Raw genomic sequence first — 5,936 nt, forward strand, 5'->3', positions numbered from 1 at the left:
TTGTTTCGTCACAATATGGCTGAAATATTGCTGATGTGACGTTAAACTTTAACTCACTCACTCACTCACTCACTTGAGTACAGAATTGGGATACAGAAACATCTTATTGTTTGTTTTTATTTTTAAAAGTAAACATAAGTATTTGTTCACTGATTTTAAATATATAATTAATAAAATATTCAAAAATGCATATCGGGGGTTACAAGTAATCTTTTGGCTTATGCGTTACCGAGGTATTGACTTGCTGCAGTTGTGCAACCATATTGTCCCACGGAATGAAAAAATACAACACTGATTATAACCTGAATGTGTGGTTGGTGATGTTGTACATATGTGTTGGGTCTTGTGCTATAAATGGTGCTTCTGTCTGCTGCTTTTGGTGTGGACACTTTGTGAAATAAGATTAAAGTCATGTATGCTTCTCTAGTGTGTTTTAAGTGTGAAAAAAATCCTGTGATTATATTTTCTTACAAAGTCATTCAATGTATTTCCAGTAGTGAAAATGGTGATTTTTAGTTAAGTTACTGATATTGGTAAGTACTTACAAGCACTGAAGCTCCCAGAGACAAAAAGTAGAGGGTCAAAGTGATTTTGAAATTGTGATAGTTTGTTTAGAATTTCATGATACCATTTGCTAATGATAATCACAACAAAATCAAAATAAATCTCATTTAAGCTAAGATAATGGTCGATTTATCCATTCCAGCTGTCAGTGTAATTAGCCAAAGAAATGGATTACAGTGCATGTTATATTGTCCTTGTTTACATTGCCTGGAACAATCATTTTGATAGCACATGGAGAGATTTGTAAATATGTTTGTAATCACCATGGTTACAGTGTATGGTGCTTGTTTCAAATACATGTTTTTATCCAATCTTTGTGGGTTATCTCCCTTTACTCTGAGCCAAGATCACCTGGAAAGTTGTCTTCAGCTAATTCATCATATTCCACACTGGGGTGTAGAACTGCCCCTGAATGTTGTCCACAATGTCATAATGTGTTCACATAGTACATTGATTGAAATCAACATTTAAACATTCGATTATGTTTCTAGGTTTGTCAGCACCATCCACGTGCTCGTGTGTGTCACTGAAGTGGTGAACGTCTGTATCACTTCAGGCTTTCCTCCCACAGTATGCTGACGCGCAGTGCTGTAACTGGAATACTGTTAAACACACCTTTAAACCCAACTTGTACACTATAAGAGGGTGTATTATTAGGCCAGACTGAAGTTTATTTTGTCTTTTTTTCTCTCAGAATTTCCAGATTAATATGACATGCCTTGGGACAGGAGCAAAGACATAATATATAATCGTTTTGATTAAGTTTTTGAAATAACATGCCTCTAAAAGTGTATTTTTCAACCACATGCAAAAATTTATTGCTTTTGTATTATTTTTACTTTTGCAAACTCCAGAGCATGCCCTTAACAAGATTAGATAGATCACACCTTTCATTGACACAAACCAGTGATTGTGGCTTCAAATCCCTGTTAATGTTTCAAGGTTTGTCAGCACCATACCCATGCTCGTGGGTTTTACTTAGGTGGTAAATGTCTAAGACCTGCATCACTTCAAGCATTCCCACATTAAGCTGACACCCCGTGATGTAACAGGAATACTGTTCAAAACGGTGTTAACCCCACACAAAGCAATTTAGCTGCACAGTGATCAACTTGCTGAGGCTGTGTCTTGTTTTGACAAGGTCATCTTTAATCAGGGTAAAACCTCTCTGACATTGGGTCCAGTTGGTCAAGGGAGGTAACTCACACCATCCTATCCACTTCCCTTTATTTCAGGATCTTGACATTGTTGTATGACATGTAGATGTATATTTATTTCTTATTGTTCTTCATGCAGATGTGTATCACCAAAGTACTGTGGCATGAATTCAGTATTTGTTCAAAGGCATTATTTTTGGTTCCTGCAGTATACATTATACTTTGATTTGGTTGTATATTTCTTTGTTTATGCATACATCCACTCGAATTCCAATCTAATTCCAATTCAGTGTTCATTGTGAATTTTCTGTGTAGTCTCAAGACATCCTTCTTTCATTTTGAATACAGTGATCCAGTCGTTGAATTTCCCGGTACTATTCAAAGCATATATGGACAATATTTTGAATTGGTTTTTAACCGGCTGTTTTATTTCTCAGATACCTGTATCATTGATAACCAGTTGCATAAGGTTCATTCTTTGTTGAAGCAGTGATGTGAAGTTAACTTCCAAACAAATGTGATCTTTTCATGTCGGGTAATTTTCACCGCCGTAACAGGGTTCGACAAATATGCAGGGCCCCGTTCCACAAAGCGATCTTAGCGCTAAGTCGATCGTAACTCCCATTCTTTAACACTGACTTACAGCAGTCGTAGTGCTAAGATCACTTTACGGAGCGGGTCCTAGGTTCTCAAGACAAATACCACCCTGGTAGAGAACATGGAGATGGTCTGACAGGAAAGTAGGAAATATGAAATGTCACCTTCATTCGCGTTCACCTTTAACAGAAATTGGAGGAATATTTGTAACTTGAAGGTGTTAGAATCTGTGTAGAACTGATGTTTTTCTGTGGATCAGGAAATTTCTGTAGCATTGGTGGCCTAAATAATATTTGTCGAGCCCTGCATAACTTGTCAGAGGTAAACATTTGGATTAATGTTACTTAATGCATGTTTAAAGTGTGGTTTTTGAGTGTTTGAATTGACCAAGTTTAGTTTGAATTCAGCCAAGTACCTTTATGTATTACTGATAATTTGCGTTCTCACAATCACAACATGTGCATTTATAGTTAAAAAGATCTTTCATTGAACTGATGAAAACCGTTTTCAATTTATCTCCCCCCGCCTCAACTAAATGCCCCGAGGGGAAGTCGTCTATGGCCATAATTACTGGAAATACAATTTCCTGACATCCTACATGGTCATATACAGCTCCTAAGTCAGCCTTAGGAACAGGGTGACAGTCAATTTTGATCACTTCAAACAAGTGTAAGCTGTCTTCATTTTACAAATATTGAAAACAAATTTGTAATATATGTTCTGAAGTGTTGGTTTATTTCCTATTTTCTTTCACCATCTCTGCTAGGTTTGATTCAAAGGGTACATTGTTTTTAATGGCAGTAGATTATTTGTGTCCCAAAGGCATGCCAGAAATCAATGATTGTGGGTCAAATCCTGGTTCACCCTGATTATGTTTCTAGGTTTGTCAACACCATTCTAGAGCTTATGGGTTTCACCAATCACTGGATTGTCACTTCCGGTTTCCACCCATATCAGCTGACACACTGTGTTGTAATTGTTTAAAGCGGAGTCAAATTCAACTCACGCACTCCTAATTATTAGTTTTCCCATTTGTCATTTTTTTCGCCGAAAATTGGTGTTGTAAGCTCTCCCAAACAAATAAATTGGAAACGGTTACTGTATTTAGAATTTTGCCAGTTACTAAATTTCAATTGAAAAATGAAATGATCTAGGATGTAGGTTTTGAAACTGTTTGATCTTCATCAAGTTGGTTGGTACAGCAACATGCTCATTTGTTAAACAGTCCCAATCCTGTGGAGTTACCATGACCAGTGTGAATACAAGTACGAAGTTCTTCACGAATGACTTTTGTTTTTGCAGTTCCAAAATCATAACTTGTTATCATTCCAAACTAGGAAATTTCTCTGAACTAGAAGAAACAAGACATTTGAAATTTTCTTAAATGTTTGTTTAAAATATCACAAAAAATCACTTACATTATTATGTACAAATGTTGATTGTTTTAAATTGAATCTTGTTCTCAAACCTTGCCATAATACATATCTGAAGACCTGTCCAGTAGGATCCATTCGTTGTGGAATCTCAGTATCACAAGTGCAGTTCTTTGAAATTGTTTGTGATTCCTTCAAGAGATGAAAGAGTGTAATTATGTACATAACAACCTCTTCAACTGGTAAAATGTGTGTGCAGTACGAAGTGTGTAAAGATGCAATAATTGTGAACTGACAAGTTTTGAGTATAAGTTGAACTGGACGGTGAGACAGGGTTAGACACAACCATTAGTCAGAGGCCTGAACCATACTACTAAAAATGTTCAGGATCACCCATTTCTTTCATATTACTATCATTAATCTGTCATTGCATGAGAGGCGCTGGGGTTTTCTAGTGGTTAAATCGTTCAGTTGTCACCGAAGACCCAGGTTGGATTTCCCACATGGGTGCAATGTGTGAAGCCCATTTCTGGTGTCCCCCACATTGTGATTTTGCAGGGAATATTGGTAGAGCGGTGTAAAACCATACTCATTGTCATGGCATGACAGATTAACTATTGTAATATGAATGAATTACGTGTTCCTTAACCTTAATGTTACAATACAGTAACCATTAGTTCGAAATTAGCTGGTGACTAGATTGATTTATCTCATGGTGTCTACCCCTGTGATATGGTGAAAGTTTCTATACAATGTTGTCAGGAGGTTAAAAAAGTAATTTTGGTAGTGATCTTGCAGCTCTTTAACTATATTACACAATCATTCTTAAGAAATGAGTACTAGTAAGAAGCATCCTATCATTCCTATGCATGGATGACAAACTTTTGGCTATGCAGAATTGAAAGCAAGTTGGGTCATTTCTGTGAATCTGTTTTCAATCATTCAAGCCTACGAGGTGTATATTTGATGGAGATGTGACTTCACTCAAGCATCAATTAGATTGTTTATCAAAGGTATAGGTAGATGTTGACACTAGCCTGGTGGACTCCGAGTTTGTCCAGTGATGATTGGCCATAATCTGCACAACAGAAGAAAAGTAATGTCATTATTCTGTTGGCATTGAGCTGTGTTTCAAACCAGGTATGAAAGTCACATGGTCCTTGTTATGGCCCTAATGTATAAAGTTATCTGATTTGGGGTCTCCAGCCTTAAATGCAACGCCAAAGGACTTAGAGGATCAGATGACACCTCTATTTCTTACACACTTGGCAGTTCACTTGTGACTGATAAAATGACAAGAGTGAAGCTGCAAGTTTTTAAGGTATGTGAAAATTAGGGTGTTTCTCTGGTTAAGAGAGAACATGATTTGCTGTATTGGGCACCCTTGTACATCTGTGCACCACTTACCAGTAGTACAACACTGACATGGACGGCTTGACCTGTGGCTGTCACATTCTCACAGAAATCTCTCACTCGAAACTCTACTATACAATTGCCAAGCAATGCTTCGACAAAAGAAGTATATACTAATGTAAGCATGTAAATTCATTTTGCTCAATCATTAAACTAAATGATCCATTACCAGTGTTTGTGTTTTTTAGGCAACATGGGAGTCAACAATTGAGAGCATGCCTGGTGTTTATAGACTGCCGTTTAGGGGTTATTTGGTCCATCTGGTGTGAGTCACCAAGGGGAATGTGCTCTGTCACTCAGTCACTATCTGTATGTACCATAGCGGAAAATAAACATGCATTTTGTAATTGGTTGTGCAATGAATGATGCATATGAAATTGCCCTGTGGGAATGCCAGGTTGGAAATGCTGGGGGGGGGGGGGGGGGGGGGGGGGGGGGGGGGGGGCACGGGTGGCCCAGTCGTCTATTCGGTGTGAACAGTGCATCAATTGGGCATGCCAGAAAGCTATGATTGTTGGTTTGAATCCCGGTTCGCCCCGATTATGTTTCTAGGTTTGTCAGCACCATACCCGTGCTCGTGGGTTTCACCGAAGTGGTTAACGTCTGAGACCTGCATCACTTGGGGCTTTCCTCCCACATTAAGCTGACACACCGTGATATAACTGGAATACTGTTAAAAGCGGCGTTAAACCCAACTCACTCACTCACTCACTCACTCTTTTGTCGGTGAGTATAATGCTGAATGATGAGTGTATTTCTGCTTTTGTTGGAGTGTGAAGAAATGTAATAAAGAAACACAAAGACTACAAATTAAACACTATATTTATTCCGT

The sequence above is a fragment of the Haliotis cracherodii genome, unplaced genomic scaffold (genome assembly GCF_022045235.1).
Source record: "Haliotis cracherodii isolate W230 unplaced genomic scaffold, xgHalCrac1.p SCAF_4, whole genome shotgun sequence".
NCBI classification, from domain to species: domain Eukaryota; kingdom Metazoa; phylum Mollusca; class Gastropoda; order Lepetellida; family Haliotidae; genus Haliotis; species Haliotis cracherodii.